We start from the raw sequence: 24522 nt of genomic DNA on the forward strand, positions 1-24522 counted from the left end.
CGCCCCTTTAGTTAATTTCCCCCACAGACTTAAATAATATCTTTCACCACATATGTCTTCAACTGTTACCATTAGCTAGTAAGGTGTGGACGATGTCCATTTTCTTGTAGTATTTTCTTGTAGTTCATTCCAAATTCCCATGTAACCGTCAACTTGCAAGAAGTCCATTCAGTATTTGCCTTGGTGAGACTGGCCTGCCATGTTGCACAAGGTCACAACACCTCATTCACTGGGTTCTCCTTCATTCCTTCCTTCGTCTTTACAGATATGATTTCCTTCTTCTGATTCTCTTTTGTTTGGTGCCTTTAAGCTATAAGGAAACAGAAGGAATTTTTTTACTCACCAGTGAGGGATTCATAAGCCAAAAAGGCTTTTATGTTAAAATGTGGGCACTTGTGCATGTCAGAAAGGTTTTCTTTCAAGTTATTGCGTGGTAAAGGCCAGCATGCCTACTGCATTTGTGTAATGTAAATTATTAAGTAAATACTGTTTATAATTGTTTGCCTCTTGCTTTGTTTTTCTATCACTTCAATAAAGATGTTACTGACTCCCAGCAGTTTCAATCTTGCATAAATTGCCATTGTTCTCTGGATCACCTCCCATAGCCCCCCGTTATGTTGTGTTATAATCCTTTTATGTCAAAGGTTTTAAAACATTTATGATCAAACAATAAGTCAGGACCCTGCCTTAGCTTAAAAGGGGGTAAAGATACCCAAAAAGATTGATGCAACAAGAATTTACTAAATGCAGTTAGAGGATCCATTATCCAGAAACCTCAGAATTACAGGAAGAATATGTCCGATAGACTCCATTTTAGGCAAACAACTCTAATTTCTAAGACTGATTTACTTTCTCTCTGAACTAATAAAACAGTACATAATATTTGGTCCTATCTAAGCTGCATGAATTCACATCGGTGGCAAAACAATACTACTGAGTTTATTAAAATGTATTTTAATAGCCTTAAGGTCCCTTATCCAGAAAGCCCAAGGTCCCAAGCATTCCAAATAATAGATCTTATACCTGTAATTATACTTTTAAGCCTTTCTGTTATACTTGCTCCCCATCCAATTCTTTAGGCACCCATTCAGGGAAAAGTCTCATTGCTTTGAAAAGAAGGTAACAGTGGAACCAGCTATTAGCCCAAAAGGCTTGCAAAAAGTGGATGGTAATACAGGTATGGGACCCGTTATCCAGAATGCTCGGGACCTGGGGTTTTCCGGATAATGGATCTTTCCGTAATTTGAATCTTCATACCTTACGTCTACTAGAAAATCATTGAAACATGAAATAAACCCAATAGGCTGGTTTTGCCTCCAATAGGGATGAATTATATCTTAGTTGGGATCAAGTACAAGGTACTGTTTTATTATTACAGAGAAAAAGGAAATCATTTTAAAAATTTGGATTATTTGGATAAAATGGAGTCTATGGAAGACGGCCTTTCTGTAATTCTGAGCTTTCTGGATAACGGGTTTCCAGATAACGGATCCTATACCTGTACTCCAAGCATAGCTATAACAGGAAGAACTCTTTAACTTTGTAAATAGAGAACCCATATATCTGTTTCAGAATACTAACTTAATGAAAAAGACAGCACACAGATGTGTAATTTAAAAAATAAAAAAACGTAATGCTAAAATCCTCATGACGTCTTTATGCTGTTATTGAGACAAGCTTTTAGTATTTGTTTAACCAACTGGTTTTGTTGTTGTTTAGAATTGTCATGGGAGCAATGCTTAATTCAAATATAAACCATCATTGTTCTTAGATAAAAACAAATCCTTATAAATACAGCGGTATAGATGTTTAAGAAGATACTGAAATCGGTTCAGGTAAATAAACATGTGTAGGTATTCGGGAAGGCTGTCTCCCATAAAGTCTATTTTAATAAGAAAAAAACATTTTTAAAATGATTTCCCTTTTCTCTGTAATAATAAAACCGTACATTGTACTTGGTCCAAACTAAGATATAATTAATCCTTTTTGGAGACAAAACAAGCCTATTGGGTTTATGTAATGTTTACATGATTTTCTAGTAGACTTAACATACAGTATGGTGATCCAAATCACAGAAAGGTTCTTTATCCAGAAAACTCCATATCCTGAGCATTGTGGATAACAAATCCCATACCTGTATAATTTCTATGAATAGTTTGTATTGTTATTCCAGTTAGTAGAAGGCACTGCTAGACGGGGAATACCCTTGAGGAAGTTCTAGAGCAGGTTCTCCTCTGTGGCAGGCCAGCTAGTTGAGTAGCTGAGGGTCAGCACCCCAGCAGTACCTCATCAGCCAGGGAACCAGTGTATAAGGAGCTAGGCCTGGGCAGTGTCAGACTGGGCTGGCGGCACACTGGGAAAAACCCAATGGACTTGGCCCTCTTGGGCCCCACCGGCCCAGACCCAGTGCTTGTGTGGAAGCCAGGGCTGAATGAAACAGAAGGTTAGCACGGGAGACCAGGGAGGTGGGTTGCGGCTCAGGAAGGGGGACCAGGGGGCAGGCCCGGACTGGCAATCTGTGGGTTCTGGCAAATGCCAGAGGGGCTGCTGTATGGTTCCATAGAAAGTTACCATATAGTGGGCTGGTAGGGGGCTATTTGGGCTGGTAGGGGGCTGTTTGGGCCTCTGTGTACTTGGAATGGCAGGGCCTATTTTGACTCCCAGTCCAGGCCTGCCAGGGGGCACTTTGTACGTGGGGTGGGGGGTCCCCCGTCTAAAGCTGACCAGGGTAGGTCTTATTGTTGCATAGAAGGTACTACTAAAGCAAGCTGTTTCCGGTTCTGAAACCTGGGAGTCATAGGGCTACAAGACTTGATGAAAGGAAGTCAGGAAGGTAGGTTGCAAGACAAGGCCAAGCAGTCTGTGAATCTCTATACTAATTTGATGATAATCTTATTGGGGCTTGTGTGAACAACTGACACAGAAGAAGCTGTGACTGTGAAAACAGTTGGTACGGTGTTTATCTCCAAAAAATGTAGACCTCCTATTCACTGTAACAATGGGGGTTCCCGAAAGGCTTTATTGGGCCATTACTACAAAAGTGATTAGCACCCACAGTACACCATGCCTGACAAGTGAAAGTAAATTTCATAAAATAGTAATAATGTTTCGGGGATGCTTCATTCCATCACCACCATATTGTCTTACCCTTTCTCCACTTCTTCTAAGGTGTCTGGCAGGGGTTTAGTAACAGTCTCTGGCAAAAAGAAAACAAGGAGGCCAGATATGATGGGGGCACCTCCATATATCACCAGTGGCAGAAAAGGATAACATTTTCACCAGAGGAGCCACAATGCCATCAATACGTGCCATAGTACTGCACAAGGAAAAAAACAGTATGTAAATTATATATTTAGTTCAGTTCATCTAAAATACTGGGTAATGCAGGCTATGAAAGTATCCTAAAGGTATTTTCATATGATATTCACCTTGTTTGCATCAAATACTAGAAAGTGAGATATTTTTGGGACAACTCATTAGGCTGCATGGTGTCAGATGAGCAATTGAAGAAGATCCAAAACACCTATTGACTTCCTGCAGTTCTAACTTGAACCTAAGAGAACAAAAACCAGTGGGCTCCGGACCGTGCTCCCTGGCAGTGACGCTGAATTCTTTGACCTCCCACTCTGGCCTCGATTGAACTGCAAAAGGAGAAGAAGCGAAAGGGGAGGTGTGGTTGGGGTTTGCGTCTGGGGGGCAGGAGTCCTAGGGGAGGTATGGGGGCCTGACCATGGTTCATTCATGTCCACCACAAGGATCATTGGCCTTGTATGCAAGATATGCTGGTTACAAACCCAAATGTATGCTGGAAAACCACCCCTATGCCCCCCATTCCAACACAGCACCCTCCTCAGTTGTATGGGCTGAACTTTGGTAGCTACTGGGAACAAAATATGGTGCCCATACACATTAGTGCAGGTCGGTGGGTTTGGGTCGACCTCGCTGCGCTGTTCGTGGCCTGGCTTCCGACTTCTGACAGTTTTATATGCATGTGCCTGCTTGCCCCGCCTTATTGTGATGTCATTGACAGGGTGGGTCAAGTCTATAAATGGGGGAAGAAAGCCAGGTGTGGGCAAGTTTTTCTCGACCTACACAACACTATGAATTCGCGCCTGGCAAATAAATTCGCCCATCACTACTGATAAGTAAACAATTCAGATTATTGGTAGATGGCAGCCCAGATACAAACACAATTAGAATCAGAATTTAATAACCTGCCCTGTAACATCAGCTTATATGTCAGGCAAACATAATTTTCTGCTTGATGATTTGCGACCATCCCTAAGTTTAGCTTCTCATCAGCTGCTCAAAGCACACTGAGCATGTGTGTGTCACAGACACCCCAAACAAATCCAACATGGAGACTTCTGCAACAACTTTGAAGGCCTTGATCATTACTACTATAGAGATGCTGAACCTTTAAGCTGGTTCAATAAGCTTAGTACAGTATATCAAATTTCTGACCATATACACTTTTAAGGTTTACTTCTCCTTTAACAGATAATATTTATGCATACCGCTTCCCTTACTGAATTCTAGCTCGGCTATCTTTTGTGCTCTGTTCTTGAATTTTCCAGCCATTTTACACAGACTTGTCACAGTTATTAAAAGGAAAACTGCAATGGCAATTAACTGTGTAAAGCTTAGCGGGATTAGAAAGACAAAGGGAAAGACATGTCATGATCATTTCCACTAATTATTCCAGTTTCAAAGGTTTTTAAAGCGCTGCATTCAGAGAACACTGATCTCTAATTGTATGAAATTTGGTTTTTCCGATTAATTACGGGCTGAATTTCTGAGCTGAATTTCTGAGCTGAATTCCACCTGTTATATAACATCCAGCGTCCTAGTACTGAGCTTGAGTGTCCTATTCTTGTCGGCAATGAACTAAAGGAGGGGTAATGGAGAGAACACTTTAGCTGGCTTGTGCCTAATATACGGCTTAATGGCTGCCATTACTTATATTAATTAAAAATTGATGCAAGGTGCAGTTTAACAGCCTGACTTACTGGTTATAGACACTCAGTTAGATTTAAAAGTCCCCACCCCAGCACAAAATGTTTCTAAAGAATGTACATCCACAGCTCTCATGGGAGATGATATCTAAATATTCAGTGACAGTTAATGCATGTTTCATCTGTACATTAAAAGGCTTTTAATGATGATATAGAATACGGGCAAAATATAATTAATTGCTTTGTTTCTGCAGTCATAGGCATTGTTCATCCTGTTTGTTATTTTCATGTTGTGTTTCTCTTGGTGGAGACTTGGTTAAGGGAATTAAAAGTGATGCTGGTGTGTCTTTTTAACCAGGTCTGATCCTATCAAATGTGGGGCCCAATTGGGACCATGTTGGCGGGGCCCCTAGACAAAGTGTTGCTGGCTACTGACACACAAAGTATTTAGGAAAATAAGGGCATACAGGCACAAAATAGAAAGGAAAGGGTTAGACAAGGTAAGAGAGTGAGAGGGATGAAATAGGGGCACATAATAGGGGCACACAGGGTAAGAGAGAGAGGGGGAGGAAATAGGAGAGTGGACTGGGCCAATTAGTTCGGGGCAGGCTGGGCCGATTCAGCTTGGGAGCAGGCTTGGTTGGATTGGGGGCAGGCAGGGCCTATCAAGGTTGGAGGAAAGCTGGGCCTATGAGAGTTGGGGGCAGGCTAGACCTATGGAGTTGGGGGATAGGCTGGCTTATCAGAGTTGGGGGTGGGCTGGACCTATCGATTTGGGGATGGGCTGGACTTTCAAAGTTGGGGGCAGGCCAGGCAGCATCATATGCTGAGGGAAATATTATCTGTGCTGCCCTGTGTTGCGGGGCCCCCAGAGGTGCGGGGCCCTATTGGGCCCAATTGGTCCAATAGGCCTAAGGCCGGCCCTGTTTTTAACCATTCTCTAGTATATTCGATTCTAACTGCATTGCATAGGGCAATGTGGAACAGGTTCATCCTGGTGTAGAAATTTAGTTCATTTAGAGATAAGACAATCTGTGGGTTGACAAATCAACACATTTTAGGCACTTCCCCAGTGATTACTTACACGATACCCTCGATCAGTGCTCCCATTCACTTTAAACTGCACCAGACCAGGGTATTTCTCTAGAAGCTCATTCATGGTGATCGTCTTTCACTTCTTTCTTCTTTTCTTTGGTTCTGGACAGGCACATGCATGTGTAAGTACAGTATGTCTTATCACTCTACTGCGCAGACCAGAACAAAGAGAAGTTGGAAGAAGCCAAAGAAGATGGCAACGATGAGCTTTAGGAATCACCCAGGCCTAGGGTTGCCACCTTTTCTGGAAAAAAATACCAGCCTTCCTATATTCTTGCCATTTTTCCTGTTAATAACATTGGCATCAAGCATCATTTTTACCGGCCAGGCCGGTAAAATACCAACCAGGTGACAACCCTTCCCGGGCCGGTGCATTTTTATCGGACAGGAGCACCAGCCAAGGGTATCAGGTAAGTGATTATAATCACGGGGGTGCTTAAAATTGTGCCTAACACTCTTTCAGTGATTAAAGCTTTAGTTCTCCTTTAAAATGAACATAAGACACATAAGGGCAGAAGTACAAAGCACTAAGGGGTGCAAGAGTGGTGACTGTGGGCAGCACTGTAATCCTGGAGCCAGCCTCAGGTCTCTGTATTTCAAAATTGAGTGTAAAGTACAGATCAGGTTTTTTTTTTGCACCCTGCCTTTCATATTGTAAATGAGCTTGTAATAGACATCCATGGGAAAACAAGGATTTTTGGTCCCAGGTGTTTGAGACTCCTCTTTATCTTTGCCAGATCCAGAACTATTTACTGCCATATTTTCCTTTTATACACTTGTGTATCCATTTTTGTACTAATTCCATTCTCACTTAATATTACTGTACTGCACTGGTCAACCAAATTTTACTTAGTTGATGTTGGACTTCAAATCTCAGCACACTTTAACATGTTATCAAGGATAAGACATGCTGGGAACTGTAGTCCAGCAACATCAGATTTGTATTTTTAAAGCAATATTGCTCAATAAAACATCTCCCCAGCTCTTTAGTTCCTGTGTCTGCATTAAAATGCAAAAACATCCTCCAATAAAATCCCACCTGACCTGTGTAAACATGGCTCCATGTTCTTTGTCTCTGCCACTGTTAAAAGCTTTATGTAAAGTTTATTAGCCTGTCCTTGATCTCCATGTCTGATTACATTGTAACCTACCATTCTAATTGGTTAATTATATTGCATTATAGCAATACGTTTTTGTCAGTGGAATTGTTTTCCATGTATTTTTTGTGTCAACTAACGGGAGAACTAGGGGGTGCAATGGGACAGATGTGCAACAGGGCTTAGTGTCCCTCTAAGTGGTGGCCAAACATGATCATATTCCTCCGCTTCTTTCATACAGGGGGTCATTCAAACCTGTCTTTCAAGGAATGCAATAAGCAAATCTCTCAACAGGAATTAAATCCAAGCAGGTTTGCCAGAAACTTCCACATACACTTAACCCCACGGAAACTATGATTATGTTTTAGGTAGGTTCCATAGTATAGTGCACACAAGGGGATGCACTATATTATAATTATATTGCTATATGTTATATACTAGTCACATGGTAACAGCTATTATAAATTAACACCTTTCAGCAATTATTGTGCCGTTAGAGTTGGGAATAATTGAATAGTATTAAAGCAGGAGAGCCTCATCTTAGAATATTGGAGTGCATTGTGCCATACGTAATCAAGAGGTCGGCAATTTGGTAAGCTGTTAGGGGATGTGGATACACTTACTGAAGTGCTTAGTGGTTATCTAATCTCATTTCTAGTGCTTTGTATAAAAGACATATTAAAAAAGAAAGGTAACGTAAACACAGTAATGGGCCATTATTTAATTGCACAAGAAGGAAACACACACTGGGAAAATGACCAGAATTTTAAATCATATTTTAAGAGCCCTATTTCCTTAACAAAAAGTTATCTTGAGGTGCTTCCCGCAGCAGTCATTTGTGTAGTGAAAATGTGATTTGTACAGTGCCAACAATGTAGTCAGTGAATCTCATATGGATTAAGGCTTACAAGGCAGTGTACAAACCAAGTAAAGGTTTAGATCAATGTCATAAGGCTTCATCCATGTCCAATGCATGAATTAAGAGTGCCACTATAATATAATCATTACAATGACTGTAAGCCCTTCCAAATAAAACAATGTAGGAATACAGTAAGGCAGGGGCCCCCGACCTTTTTTTTTTTTTACCAGTGACCACATTCAAATGTAAGCCAGGAATTCAAAAAGAAGCACCTGCTTTGAGGCCACTGGGAGCAACATCCAAGGGGTTGGAGAGCAACATGTTACTCACTGTTTGAAAATCCCTGCAGGAAAGAAAGGACATTCTTCTCTATACATCTTTTGCCTATTCTATGATGGCCTGTCTAACCAAGATCTAGTTGGGGATCGACCATATATCTATTGGACAGGTTTGAAAATCCTGTTAGGGAGGACCTCCCTGGGCTGCGTATGCATTTCTCCCTTTTCGTAGTCCCCTGTTGTGGCTAACGATGTCCTCTATTGAGAAGGGGTGGAGATAAGTAACTACTACTTGCATAGAAAACACTCCTGATATGATATAGTTGTTCTTCCTAGGTATTTACTTATTTGAGCAAGATGCAGACTAATAAAGTTTCTTCCCTGCATTTATTATATCCTGTTTGGATAACAGAAAGAGAAACTATGTGCAGTAGAGTGAATACATCTTCAGATAAGAAAGGTACCTTTTAATGGTTGGGTAAAGCTCTGTTGTGTAGAGACAGACACAGCTGAATGATGCAGGGAGACAGCCCTTCTCAAACACTGCCATGCTGGTTCTCAAGGTCTGCATCGCTGAAAGGCATTTCAAAAAGTAAGTTATGTACAACAAAGAAAGCTAATGGTGCAATTACAATGGTTGGTTCCTAGGGAGAGGACAAATACCTGACCATTCTCAAAAGAGAGTGAAAGGCTGTTATAAGCAGTGAACATTTCTTGATAATGTAGAACAGGTATCCCCAACCTTTTTTACTCGTGAGTCACATTCAAATGTAAAAAGAGTTGGGGAACAACACAAGCATGAAAAGGTCCCTTAGGGTGCCAAATAAGGGCTGTGATTGGCTAATTGGTAGGCCCTATGTGGACTGGCAGCCTACCGGAGGCTCTACTTGGCACTCATCAGTGCAGGGTCTCTCAGTCAACATATGTATAGCCAGGGAAGTGGATCCACATGAAAACCTTTCTGATTAAGGAGGCTTAATTGTATGCAGAGGGATTAATGGGAAGGAAATCCAGTTTCACTCCTAAATTTCCATTTTTATTGCACACACTCTAGCGTAACGTGCAGGGCCTGGCACTTGCCCAGGGCAAAAGGGGAACTTACCCAGTGCCCAGGGCTATAGCTGTTAACTAATGCATCCCACTGAAATGGCAGACCCTTCATTTTAATTCATTGGGAGAGCACCACATTGAAAGTATCTTTGTTTTTATTTTCCCATTCCCATCCGCTCGAGCAGATCTTAACCCGATATGCACACCAAAGGCAGGGCGATATTGGGTAAATCCGATCGTTCAATCCAATCAGATTACAACAAAGGAAATGGGCACTGATGGTATGAGGACCGCATCAACTAGCCCATGTGGTCCTGCCCGATCGGTATCTGGCCGTTTTTTGGCCTGATATATATTGGGGAGATTTGTTGGAATGCCCCATACATGGACTGTTAAACTGCCGAATTGGTCTAAAAGACAGATATCAGCAGCTTTAATCTGCCCTTGTATGGCCACCTTTAGTCCAGGCCTGTGCACTTAGACCCACTCACTCCTAGCTATTATTTTCTAGTAAACCTGTAGAGACCCTGAGGATTAGCTATATTTCTTTCAGTCAGTTTGGATAATCCTCAGTGTTTCTGCACACCTGCTTTTTTAGGGCAGAGACACACGGTCAGATTCGGGGAGATTAGTCACCCAGTGACAAATCTCCTCTTGTTTAGGGCGACTAATCTCACCGAACTGTCTTCACGTTGGCTAGAATGAGAATCGCAAGCGGAATGACACTCAAAGCGCTTCGTTTTCCAAAGTCATCCGACGTTTCCTTAGAAAACGAAGTGATCTGAGTGCCATCCTGCCGGCGATTTTCATTCTAGCCGGCGGATGGCAGTTTGAGGAGATTAGTAGCCCCGAAAAAGAGGAGATTTGTCGCTGGGCGACTAATCTCCCCGAATCTGACTGTGTGTCTCTACCCTTAGGGTATTACTATCACAAATTTATTGGGGGCCTTCAATAAGATATTTGACCTGGCAGGGCACCTTAATTGGCTCTACCTGCACACACCTTCATGCTATCCATCCCAGCAGGCCACTCATACAGTCATTTGTGGCCAATGTCCAATTTAAAGGAGAAAGACTGGCTAGGGTGGGCAACTACTATACAACAGACCCTATGGTAATTACACCACTAAATACACTATAGGCAAAATTTCACTCCCAGGGTTTCCAAGCACAGCCAGGGCAGCACCGATTCTGGGGCTGCTGCAGCCCAGATGCCGCCCCCCTCCTCTCCCACTCCGCGTTTAAAAATTAGTGTCGGAGAGGGTCTAAGGGGGCAGTATCGCTAGTGCAGTAAGCGCAATAGTGCTCTCTGCACTAGCGGAGCCGAATTTCCGGCTTTTTGCTGCCCCTTGTAACTGGCCGCTCGCTGCCGCCAGAGGCAAGGGTCTCATGGCGGAAGTGGCCCTGAGGGCAGTTGCTACTCAGATCCCCAACTACAGAGGTTTCAACTTCATCAGAGTTCATCAGTAAAGTGCTGGTATTTCTGCAATTTCCTGGCTCTACACTTGCTGATTAAAATGGACATTTTAGGATTGCAACTAAGTTTTCTACCCAGGATTTCTTTATCTTTCATGTAGCAGAAAATTAAGCATATCCTTGGCCCTTATCTTAATTACTCGTATTTGCATTTAGGGCATCCACTGGCATTGGCATGACAGTGCAGACACACAGAGTGGATATTGGCAAAAAAATATAGTTTTATTTAGGTGAGAATAGTGAACAATATATTTATTTATATGTGACACCATGCAAGAAATAAACCTCTTTCAGCCTATTGTTTAAAAAAGAATAGGGTGGTTGCCTGACTTACCACACAAGGCCCAGCGCACAAGAAATTCTCTGTATGGTGCTGGTGCGAATCTAAACTATAACGGTGTAGCTGGATTTTGCACATGCTAATGTCTGATCTCATTGACTGCAGAAGAAAAAATAGACGTTATTTTGAGAGGTTTGCCAAGGATTACATCCATAAATACAATTTATGAACAATATTATACCTTTAAAAGGGTGGTCCACCTTGAAGTTAACTTTTAAGGATGTTATAGAATGTCCAGTTCTAAGCAACTTTTCAATTGGTCTTCATTATTTATTTTTTATAGTTTCGAAATTATTTGCCTTCTTCTGACTCTTTCCAGCTTTCAAATGGGGGTCACTGACCCCGTCTAAAAACAAATGCTCTGTAAGGCTACACATTTATTGTTATTGATACCTTTTATAACTGAGCTTTCTAAAAAGGTCTCTCCTATTCATATTCCAGTCTCTTATTCAAACCAATGCATGATTGCTAGGGTAATTTGGATTTTGGGAAAGGCCCCCCTTTCCTTACATCTCCCCCCAATGCACCCAACCGAAATGACACATTACATACGTTGTACCTGAACTTGCTGCAGGAGGGAGTGGCAGGGGAACGTCCACAGTGCTATGGGGAGAGGAACTGGACAGGACCCACCAGCCTAGTCTGACCTTGCTTATAAGACTATACATGAGCTACACAACAAAATTTCTGAATATCACATTTCGTACAGACCCCATACCTCCAGTGTGATCTTCTCCCCTTCTTCCCATTTAGCTGGAGTACTTTCTTCATTCCTTTCAGGTTTTCCAGACAGAATAAGCCACCGAGCAGATTCAGGAAACCACCTAAAACGGGTGTAGCTTCTAGAGCCACTGCAGAACCTTCTGGTCAATATTCCATATGTTCTAGCTCTATCTTTGCCACTTGTCCCTGTATTTAATTCTCAGTCCCTTGGAATATTTGCCCATAGGAATGTCTCAAGTTTTTAAAACTAAACCAGAATCGAAGTGATCTTTTTGCCATAACTTCTGCTTTCAGTGTGTGAATGGAGCTCTTAAAAAGGGATGCAAAAATCCATAAGTTATTCCCTTTAAGTATAGATATGGTTCATCCGGCATACTATGCCCCCTTTTAATTAAATTTTCATATGCAAAGGTGCCCTTATAAGTTATTATCAGATGTTGGCAGTTGCTCATGTTTATTCATGTATTCCCATGCGGCAGATTTTTTTTATCTGCTCCACATCAAGGGAATGCAATGAGTTAACCATGCATCTTGGCACCTGTGTTTGGCAGTTTGTGGTATTGTGGCTATAGGCAACATGGGTAAAACAGTATCTGTTAACTCACACATTCCCACGCAGTGGAACGCATAAAAAGCCACCACAAGGGAATGCCTGTGTATAAGAGCCCTAAGAAGTCTCTTTAAGGGGAACTCTGCTAAAAAAGGACAGTGTAAAGAAAGAAAATACAGTTCTAATTCTCATTTATTTATTAATGTAATCACTATCCAAAACGGTACTACCTGTCGCTTTCTGTTCTTTGCAGTACTGATTGTCACTCTTGAAACTCTTGAGTCAGAAACAGCATTGCAGAAAGGGACAAACAAATCTGAATTTGAAAAAAGGACACAGTCATGTCCATCAAGATCAGCCTTTTTACATTTTAGTTTTTCATCATTTTTATTGGGTTTTCCATAAACAAGATATTTTTTTTGAATGTAAGCCAAAGTAATACAAAGGAGAAGCATATACATTACAGCTTACAAGACATAAGGATTTGAGCAAACTTATGAATGCAAAATATCACAATTAACATAATGTGACAAAAGAAAACAATAATAAAACAAAACATTGCACCCTTTGTACCTTTTATATAAAAGGCTCCTTAGGGCAGAGACACACGCTGCTATTTTGGAAGATTAGTTGCCCAGCGACCAATCGCTTCTTTTTCGGACGACTAATCTCCCAGAACTGCCTTCCCGCCGGCTATAATGTAAATCGCTGGGAGGGGTGGCACTCCGATCGATTCAGCTTTCTGAAGTCGCCTGAAGTTTCCTGGTGAGGCAACTTCAGAAAACGAAGGGTTCCGAGTGCCATCCCACCGCCGATTTACATTATAGCCAGCGGGATGGGGAGATTGGTCGCCAGAAGAAGGAATCGATTTTTTGGTGGGCGACTAATCTCCCGAAATAGCAGCATGTGTCTCTGCCCTTATTTTCTGTCTCCCTGTTCCCCTAACACCCGGTTATGTGGCTTATTGTATTAAAGGGCTATTATCACCATCAATTAAATATATACAGGCATGGGATCTGTTATCTGGAAACCCATTATCCAGAAAGCTCTGAATTACGGAATAGCTGCCTCCCATAGACTCCAGGTTATATCTGGTTGTCCAGCTAAGATATGTATTGTCAGTGCTATTTTAGAGAAGGTCTTATAGGGCAACATCACACAGGGCATGTGGTCATCTGTGGACATGGACTAGTTTGAGCATGGTGATTCCCATGTTCTGCTATGCTGAGGTATATTTGGAAGGTTTTGCTACCCAGTCAAGAGGCAATTTTGTGCCATTGCCCATAAATGCACACAAGCAGCTCAGATAACTGAATGACAATTTATTGATATAAAATATATTAGAGCTTGTGAAACAAACAAACTACTAATTACTAGTGCATGATTATACTACATAGAACACAAGTTCTGCAGACCTGTAATAGTTTAAAAGTAATTCTGCTGTGAAGCCCAGCAACTTCTAGTTATTCCACTGGAGGGAGTTATCGATATGGGCTGCTACAACAGGTAAGTTATTAAGGACATGGATCTGTGTAACCATATTAGTAAATGACTTTACACCATAAAGTGAAACCCAATTTTTACATCCCATACATTTACCAACACCAGTTTTTTTAATGTATTTCCCTGGTTTTACAATTTCCCAGATTTTCTCTGGTTTCCTGTAACCCTTTCTACACCCCTTTGTCGGTGTTACACTCCAAGTGTGGCGCTTACCTGATGGCACGGGACAAACCTGAGCCACTCCGCAGTGGTATGGGGAGAGACTGGGTACCTGGTACTTACTGGCGCAGTGCCTCCACCTAGTGGCATCCGGGAATGCACCTATGGGTGGCTAGGGCCGGATTTACTTAGCGGGTAAGAATGCCCACTGCTGTTCGTCGCCCCCATTCCCTCCCTTTATTCATGCAAATTTTCATCATCGGGACCGAAGCAATGGGGATTGGCGCATGGGAAATTTAAAAAGCAGTCGCATCTCCTGCGAATCCCCAGTGTTTCTGAACCAATGTGGGTGTGGTTGGGCAGCATGCCGCCCCCTAAAATCCTGCCACCCTAGTCCCGGGCCTTGGTGGCCTCTCCACAAATACAGGCCTGTGCGTTGCCACACTAGGGATACAGTAATAACACACACACACAGTATTTGTTAAACTGAATAACTGTTTATCTAAAATATAAATGGGCACCTAATACATGCAGCACTCCTAACCGGTGGCAATAGGGCCTCACTACTACTAATTTGCTGTCTAGCTAACTAAAGAAGGCAACATCCTTTAATGTCCTTCCCCCAAACAGTATCTGTATCTTCAAGCTCTTCTTTAGGGTACTGTCCCTTTAAACAGGATACTCACTCCAAATGCAATTCGGATGCTTTAGAGTTCTCTTCAGACAAGTCCAGCACATTCAGACATAAAGTGAGACTACCAGTCCCTCCCCTTCTCCCTGCCAGGCGCGGTCCCGCCTGAGAGCGCACACACGCAAGTCTTCTTAGTTGGGCACAGCGCTGGAGACTGACATGCATCTCCAGTGCTAATGGCTAATTTTGTTGCGGCTCAAATTCTGCCGCCCTAGGCCCGGGCCTTTGGGGCCTCGCCACAAATCCGGACCTGCCAGCGCCAGTCTTGGATACCATATGCCAGCCCAGCTAAAACAAGCTGCACAACCGTGTAAGAAAATGCTCCAAGGGTCCCAGTAATTGTACGAACCCTGGTTGGAATCTATTCCACGACTGGAAAAAACAGCACTGTTTAATACAGAATTATTAGTTTGCCACAAATATTTCAGTAATGGAATAAATACAAATACTCATGCACACGAGCCATGAATATTCTTTAAAGTATGGGACCTGTTATCCATAATGCTGCGGTTATATATATATATATATATATATATATATATATATATATATATATATATATATATATATATATATATATATATATATATATATACAAATATAATGCAAATATTAAATAAAACCAATTGGATCATTTTGCCTCCAATAAGGATTAATTATATCTTAGTTGGGATCAAGTTATTACAGGGAATAGGGAAATCATTTAAAAAAAATCAGTATTATTTAATTATAATGGAGTTTATGGGAGATGGCCTTAATTTGGAACTTTCTGGATAATATGTTTCTGGATAATGCATCCTATGCTTGTATTTCCTTATACAGTAAATGGTCCTTAGTGATGTCATTAGATATAATTGGGGCTCAGTCACACGACTAACTGTAAATTGTGTGTTATAATAAATATATATATATATATATATATATATATATATATATATATGTGTGTGAATGTAATTAGTGCAGTTGCAAATGGAAATGCAAAATTTGCATTATCAACATAACCTACAGTTCACACAAAGAAAACAATGCATTTTTCACTTATGACTTTTATTGCCTTCTACTGATTATTCAAAGATACGGCAAAATGAAAGCAAACCTAAAAATAGTAATCAGAATTTTGGGGTAAAACTGCAAGAGACGTAGGGGTTGTACCAGTATTACGGCCCATGTTTCTTGAGCTCCCACAACACAAATATTAAAGGAAAACTATACCCCCAAAATGAATACTTAAGCAACAGATAGTTTACATCATATTAAGTGACATATTAAAGATTCTTACCAAACTGGTCTATATATTTAAGTAAATATTGCCCTTTTACATCTCTTGCCTTGTGCCACCATTTCGTGATGGTCTGTGTGCTGCCTCAGAGATCACCTGACCAGAAATACTACAACTGTAACTGTAACAGGAAGAAGTGTGGAATAGTGATGGGCGAATTTGGGGCGTTTCAATCCCCTGAAAAATTCTCGAATTTCCCGCAAAATTCACGAAACGGGGCAAAAAAAATTTTTTGGATGCCGGCGACCATTTTTGGCAAAATGCCGCCGGAGTCCAAAAAAAACGGCGCCAGTGAAATTTCACGGCAATTCGCCCTTGAATAGCGCCTGGCGAATAAATTCACTAGTGTGGAAGCAAAAGACACAACTCAGTTTATTGGCTCATGTGACCTAACAAGTATGGTTTGTTTGGTACGTTTGTGAGAACAGTGAATCGTACGATCCCAGGGGGCGGCCCTTATTTTTTAAAATGGCAATTTTCTATTTATAATTACCCAATGGCACTATCTATTGGAAAAGTATATTATTATGAAAATGGTTTATTTACATGAAGCAGGGTTTTACATATGAGCTGTTTTATGTGAGCTGTTATGAGACCTACATTGGTTGGGGGGTATAGTTTTCCTTTAAGGTCATTTGCCACAGATAATGGGAAATTGCATAAAGGGGCCTAAACACATAGCCACATGGAGAGATTGAGGGATGTGTGTGGGCAGCAGGTAATGGGATTAAGGTGGATACGGGTGCTTGGGCAAAACAGGGTTCACTTGCATTCAATAAAAGCAATTTCTACATCCATTATAACACATTGCTAGAACTTCATACTTTATACAGCAGAATCTTTCTTCCCATGACATTTAGTTCTGGGAGAGTATGGGGATCAATATGGCAGCCAAGCACGGAGAAGGGAGGGGAAGTTATGGAGGATTTAACGTCAGATTATCGGTCAATATTTACTAAAGAGGAGAGTATATAAGGAGACTGTGTATTTTATAATTTCTCCTGTATTAGTAAAAAATAATAGCACATACATGACTTCAACTCTTATTTTTACCACATTGTTATTATTATTCTGAAGGTAACAACAGAATACTCTACAACAACAACCTTTTCCTGTACAAGGATGGAGTTATAGAAACAGGGGCCCCAGGGCAATATAGGAAGACAGGGTCTCTAACCTGAAAAGCTCTTATTGGGAATACCCAAGCTGCACTGCACTCCTACTGCAGTTATTGTTGCATTCTAACTAAGTGTATTCCCACCAGCATTCTCTCCTACCCTTAGCTTGGCAACAACCTTTATATAAATCAAGGGCTCTCAAACTTTTTTACCCGCCACATTTAAAGGACAAGGAAAGTCTAAAATAGAATAAGGCTAGAAATGCTGTATTTTGTATACTAAACATAAACAAGAACTTACTGCACCACAAGCCTAATCAAACAAATGATTTATGCTTTCAAAGTTGGCAACAGGGGGTCACCATCTTGTAACTTTGTTAAACAACTTTTCAAGACTAAGACTGTGCACATGCTCAGTGTGGTCTGGGCTTCTTAGGGATCGTCATAATGATCAAACAGGGAAACAAACAAAGGCTGGGAAGTAAGGCGGGGGCTCCCCCTGCTGTTCAACAGTATGATTGTTTCCCTGCCAGCAGTTAGGGACCGTCTGACAATTCCTATCCACAGCAGTAAATGAAGGGAGAATTTCACTGCATACAGTCAGGTTTCTTATAAAAACGGTACACATTTTTGAATTAAAGTAAATTGGAGATAGGTTTCTTTTTCATTAAAGAAAGTAAAAACGGGAATGAAAAAAATAAGCACCTGCTTTGAAGCCACTGGGAGAAATATCCAAGGGCTTGGTGAGCAACATGTGGATATGCCCCAGTAAAAGCAGTGATGTTTAACCTACAATGACATATCAATTAAACATCCTCAATAGGGGAAACACTGCTCTTATTCAGCAGCCTTCAAACATACCTGTTTTAGGAAAGCAGCTGATAACCCCCCCAAGTTGTTCTCTTGTGGCCCTTAACACTTTGGAGCATGTGCCCTGAGAAACATAATTAAATTAAAAATTTTAATATTGCTCCCCTAATGTTTTCCTCATAGCTTCAGGCTGTGGTCATAGCACAAACCACACATTGGCGAACTCAGTGCATAGAGTGAATAGACATTCTCTATCCACATTCCTCTTTCTTTGTCTAATAATGTCCCATGCAATGTTAACATTGAAAATAAAAAAAAACACAATGGTGGTTATGACTGTCAAACATTTTCAGTAGCTCAGAGCAAGTAATCAACAGTTAGTTTGTATTGGCCCAATGTAGTTTAATATCTATTTTAGTCACATGGACTCTTTAGTTTCTGACCTGAATTTTTGTAATTTACATAAAATTTCTATTTTTAGTGGTTTTTGCGATGTTAGCAGTTTTATACTGCTCAGAAGGTTTCAGATAAAGATCTTTCTTTAAGGGTCAAGATTGTCAGTGACCCTACTTATCTGCTTCCTGGATTCAGTTAACCCTGGCGTTATTGCAAATATTGGCAGTCTAATAATACAATTATCTCACAAACAGCTAAAAATATAAATTTTATATAAATTGCAAAACTGTTCAGAGAAGCACCCTGAATACGATTACTTCAATTACATTTTTTGTTTAGAGCCCTCTTAGATCAATTATAGTCAAACTGTTAGATTCAGGGTACATTTGATAGAAGTAATAAACACTTTATAATGCACATACAGCTTAATCATAATTTAGCATTATTTAGCTATAATGTTATATGCATAACATTATACCTCCGACATACTTAATGCAGTAGCGTTCAGGCCAACGCCAGACAGTTCCATTCCGGCGAGGAAGTGAAAAATGCAATAAGAGAGGTAATTTGGAGAGAACGCAGTGCAATGTCCACTAACAGCCATTTGTAAGTAAGACCAAATAAGCAGTGCTCTTCTTCCATGCCTAGAAAAATAGCAAAATGCATGAACACACGGCACCCCATGAGGAAAGATGGTGTTGCTACTGGTAGGACAAAAATAGTGACAACACTGGAAAGAAACAGGCAGTCACAGCCTAACGTAGGAGACAATTAAAGGAAAACTATACCCTCAAAATGAATACTTAAGCAACAGATAGTTTATATCAAATTGAATGACATATTAAAGAATCTTACCAAACTGGAATATATATTTACATAAATATTGCCCTTTTACATCTCTTGCCTTGAACCACCATTTCGTGACTCTATCTGTGCTGCCTCAGAGATCACCTGACCAGAAATACTGCAACTCTAACTGTAACAGGAAGAAGTGAGGAAGCAAAAGGCAGAACTCTGTCTGTTAATTGGCTCATGTGACCTTACATGTGGTTTGTATGTGTGCACAGTGAATCTTACGATCTCAGGGGGCGGCCCTTATTTTTTAAAATGGCAATTTTCTATTTATGATTACCCAATGGAACATACTACTAAAAAAGTATATTATTACAATAATGGTTCATTTACATGAAGCAGGGTTTTACACATGAGCTGTTTTATTCAGTATCTTTTAATAGAGACCTACATTGTTTGGGGGGTATAGTTTTCCTTTAAGCTGTGTGAGGTCAGCAGAATTTACTCACCTGTCCATGTTACTCACCTGTCTGAAAGACCTCCTAGGATAATAGCGCCCACCAGCACTTCTCCCATAAAAACCAGACTGAGCCAACTGTCTATTCTATTTTTGTGTCCGCATACCAAGTCCCACTATAAAGGCAATTACCAATAAGTTAATTCGGCTTCTCAGTTGATACATTTCTCTAATTAAAGGAGACCTCATCTCTAAAATCAAGTATTGCTAGAAATGCCATATTTTATATACTGAATGTATTGCCCCAGCCTAAAGGTTCAGCATCTCTATAGCAGCAATGATCCAATCTTCAAAGTTGTTCGCACAAGCTTACAATCTTTGTTTTTGTTAGGAGGCCTGGATGGCTACTGTACTGAAAAGCCAAAAAATCCAAATCTTTCAAAATTATTAAATTTTTCTCTGTAGTAATAAAACAGTAGCTTGTACTTGATCCCAACTAAGATATCATTGATCCTTATTGAAGCAAAATCAGCCTTTTGGGTTTATTTAATATTTACATATTTTCTAGTAGACTTAAGGTATGAAGATCCAAATTACAGAAAGAACCATTATGTTAACCCTACGTCCTGTGCATTCTGGATGACAGGACCCATACTTGTATATAGTTGGTAGTTCCCTTTACAGGACCCACAGAGGGCTGACCAAACATGCTCCTATCCTTCTTGCTTCTGTATTTAAACCCCAGCAGAGGATTATATATCCCCCGAAGTTGGAAATAGCTCAAATCCAAAAGTACTCCAGCTAAAACCTGCCAAGGTCATGTAGAAGCCAATGGCATTGGTCCCTTGAACCTTTTGGAGATGTTTATAGCCTTTATGATGTTCGGATTTTTTTCAATGGGTTTCACTCGAAAACTTTATTAATCTGAGCAATTCAAGTTTTCACTGATTCAAGTTTTTTCCATTCGAGTTTTTTCCTAAATTAGAAACCATCGAAATGTGTGTTAATTCGAGGCATAAAAAAACCTCATGAATATCTAAAACTCAACCTTTTTTCAAACTCTTTGTCCTTGGACACTTTTGTTTTGTTCTTATGGCCTTCTGGGTGTCACTAAATATTCCTGTCTGTTTCAAAGACAAGCACTGCACCTCTTTGACTTTCTTTTGTGGTGTCTGCACAGCTAAATATATCGTGACGGCAGGGTAATAACAGGCACACCCAGTTCTTGTAACCCATAGCAACCAATCAGATGTTTGCTTACACGTTGCAGACCATTAAATGGTTAACTTCTATGGGTTAATGAATGTGGAGCACCTGGTATTTTGTTACTCTCTTTTTAATTTGACTGTTTCCTTTGAAGTAGTAATGCTATAGAAGTTTCCATTGGGGGTATGGTAAAATGGTTCTACTAATGTATATTTTATCAAAGTAGCAAACTATTACCAAAATCCCATTATATGGTTTATAACCTATACTTGGTCAAAAACAGTTTACACTTTTATTAACTATACTTTATTATAAACAAAATTTAGCACTCAAAAGGATGTTCTTTATTAATTTGAGTAAATAAAAAAAGTTGGACAAATGCTTTGGAAATATGTTGGAAATTCAACATTTCCTCCAAAGAAGAGAAGAAATAAAAAAGCATTTGACTAATAATCAAAAATTTTACTCCATTGCTTTATAAACAGGGTCCCAAGTTGACATTTCTTAAATATCTGTATCATTTCTTTAAAATATATCTTTATTAGAAGATATTTTCTCTTTACTTGTTAGGACTTATTACCCTAATTCATTCATATATTATAAAGTTTAAATAAATCTGTCTGAAGTGGAACTTGGTTTAAGACAGGTTTATAGAAAATGCTGGCTATGCAGCACTGCAAAAAAGTGCTGTATATTTAGAACTAAAAGAAGAGACATTTCTTACTTTTTTCTAACTAATTCAGAGTCCTGACTCCTGACCTTACTGCCGCTGAAATAGTTTTGAAAAGGCATAAAAGGAGGATTTGCTGTGAGCATCCAGTTCAGAAATATCAATAAGTCTGAGCCATTCTGTAATAAGGAATTGAACACAAACTACAACTAAAGTACAACTAAAGCTTCACTGAAGTCAAAGCAATAGAAGGATGTTCCCCTAAATCCAAAGCTTTATAGTATATAGTCATCAAAATGATGACTGGAACAAAGTATTGTGTGAAAGGGACCAATACAGACTAATGTACTTTTTTTGAATGTGTGGAATATATATATATATATATATATATATATATATATATATATATATATATATATATATATAAAATAAAACTTCAGAATGTGAACAGTTATATGTATTCTATTTACGTGTGACTCAATGCTAGTTCACTGACAAGAATAGTATTAATGCATAACACTGCCACAGAAGTATGGGATTTGGTTGAAATCCAAGTTATTTTCAGCTGAATCCAAAGCCTGGCTGAACGGAACCCATTTCAAACATGCTTCAGGTTTTTCCGGCACAGAAAATGGGTTCAGATTTAGTTAATTATTCGACCGAATCCGTTCATCTGGATTCATGGATTTGGCAGAACCCTGAAAAGCAGGGTTTGCTGCATCCCTAATGCAAGGCAGTAGTTATATATAGCATAAAATTAAAATGAGCTTTCTAAATCTAATCAATTATCTCTATCTATCTGTAACGTCCTAATTTATTGCCCATGAATACCTTTTTAACTGATCTAACAGAATATATGCTGTGCCTTTCTAGCTTTCATTTGTATTTTGCCTGACGAAGGGGCCTTGGTGCTCCGAAAGCTTACAATGTATTTTTTTTATTGTTAGCTAATATAGGTATCACTTCTACAATACTTTTTGTATTTATTTGTTTTTTTTATTTGTTATCTGGCTAACACGGTACCACAGTTTTTGTTTTGTGCTAAATCTAATCAATTTCAAATTCTGTCCTGAAATAATAAAATTACTTTTCACTATCCCTGTAGTGTCAATCTGTTTCTCTTTATTCTCTCTTCATCCAGATTTTAAATGACAGGTGGGTCTAATACATCTTTTAGGAAGGGTTCTCCTTCCTAGCAGGTGTATTAGAGCTACCTCAAGTAACTGACTAACTCACAAACCAAACAAGTGACTCCAGCACAAATCCTTCATGTAGAGAAACAGGATTTCTGTCAATCCCAGTTATTAGAGTGAGCGCTAATACTTCTAGGCAAAGGGCACACCTCCCCCAAAGGATGTATTAGACCTAACTGTCAATCAAAAATCACTCCACCTTCTGCATGAAGAGGGGCAGATTGCTAAGAAGGAGACAGAGAAGATAACTTGATTATTTCATAAATGGTATGACAATTTAATTAATATTATATTTAGAAAGTGTCTTGTTTTATTGAGAAGAAGCTTATAGGAAATTTCCATTTTCAAGATAGATCCCCTTTCATTGACCTCACTAGCAGACTTGGATGGCTAGTAAAAGCTAAAGAGATGGCATTTGAAGAATAATTTAGTCTTTGGTTGAAGCTATTGATTGTAGACAAAGGAGAAAGTTCTTATTTAGAAAAAGGTGTTGTGAGAGGTAGATATGTAAGAAAGTTCAGTAATGGCCATTGAAGGGGAAATCTGGTAGGAAGGTATTGAAGGGGGAGGTCAGGTGACTAATGTGATAGAGCTGAGTCTTTGTTTTTTGTTGCTGTCTGAAGGGGAATACACTTAAAGAGAAAATATTTGAAGGTTCTGCTTGAGAGAGAAAGGTTGGCTTGTTGAAACTCTGCAGTTCTTTCTGCTACCAGAGCATCTTCTGGTATAGTGTGTCTAAATGTTACTACACAATCTTAATTTAAGCTATAGTTTCCCTATAATATGTATATCTATTCACAATTATTCTGGAAAATGAATCAGAATCAATATCTTCTCCTACAGCTATAATCTTCTGTTGAGCCCTATGTAATCTTTCTATTTACCTCGGTAATAATGGTTGAACTGAATTCATCGTTACTATATTCCCACCCTTCCGTGCAGGGTCTTGTTGCTAATTCTGAGCTATTGGTCCAGGTGCTGTTAGAGTTGACTATCATCCACTGAACTTCAGCATATTCCAAGCATCTATCAGGTTGTTCATTGTTATCCAGTGGAGATGACAATCTCACATATCCCATTCTGTCACTATTGTTGCTTTGGTATTCAGTTTCATTAGCTTTATATTTGTGGTCTGGTATAGCAGCACTGAAGTAATGTGGAAGGTTATGGCTGGCCATCAGCAGTATTGGAAAGCACAAAAGGACAACCTAACACAGGTTGTCCTTTTGTGCTTTCCGATACTACTGATGGCCAGCCATAACCTTCTACATTACTTCAGTGCCGCTATACCAGACCACAAATACAAAGCTAATCTGAAACCTCCCCATACCACCAGTTCTGTCTAGAAGCTCAGCAAAATAAATTTTATTAAGGTCCCGGGCTTGTGTAGTGTAATGTATTTGCTGCAACATATATGTCCATTCAACTTTAACTTCCCACCGTAAGCAAATTAGCCAATGCTAGCGAAACTTTGCTCTGCTTGGCGAATTAACGCTAACGCAGCTTCGCCAGCGTTCGTCGCCCCGGACACAACTTTGCATGTCAGTGAATTATCGTTGTCTGAGCAAATTTTCGCCTGCCGAAGTGTTGTGCTGCCTGCCAAGCCGTCGAATTTTCGTTGCTTAGTAAATTTGCCTCTAAATGTCAGGGCCGGAACTAGGGGTAAGCAGAAGAGGCAGCTGCCTAGGGTGCAATGATAGGGGGGCGCTGGCAGCTACTCCTTTCATAGACTTATTGTCTCCTGCCTACCCCTAGTCTGTGTTAGCACCTCTCAGTCTTACTCCTTTTCCTTCCATCTGTCACCCACCCCTCCATTGTTCTCGCCTC

At 40.0% G+C, this 24522-nt stretch overlaps 1 pseudogene; it reads right to left on the reverse strand.

The window, feature by feature from the left end:
* Nucleotides 1–212: 212 nt before the first annotated feature.
* On the reverse strand, nt 213–24053 carry LOC108713482 (annotated as a pseudogene).
* Between the last annotated feature and the right edge of the window lie 469 nt (nt 24054–24522).

Source organism: Xenopus laevis, chromosome 4L (assembly GCF_017654675.1).
Source record: "Xenopus laevis strain J_2021 chromosome 4L, Xenopus_laevis_v10.1, whole genome shotgun sequence".
NCBI classification, from domain to species: domain Eukaryota; kingdom Metazoa; phylum Chordata; class Amphibia; order Anura; family Pipidae; genus Xenopus; species Xenopus laevis.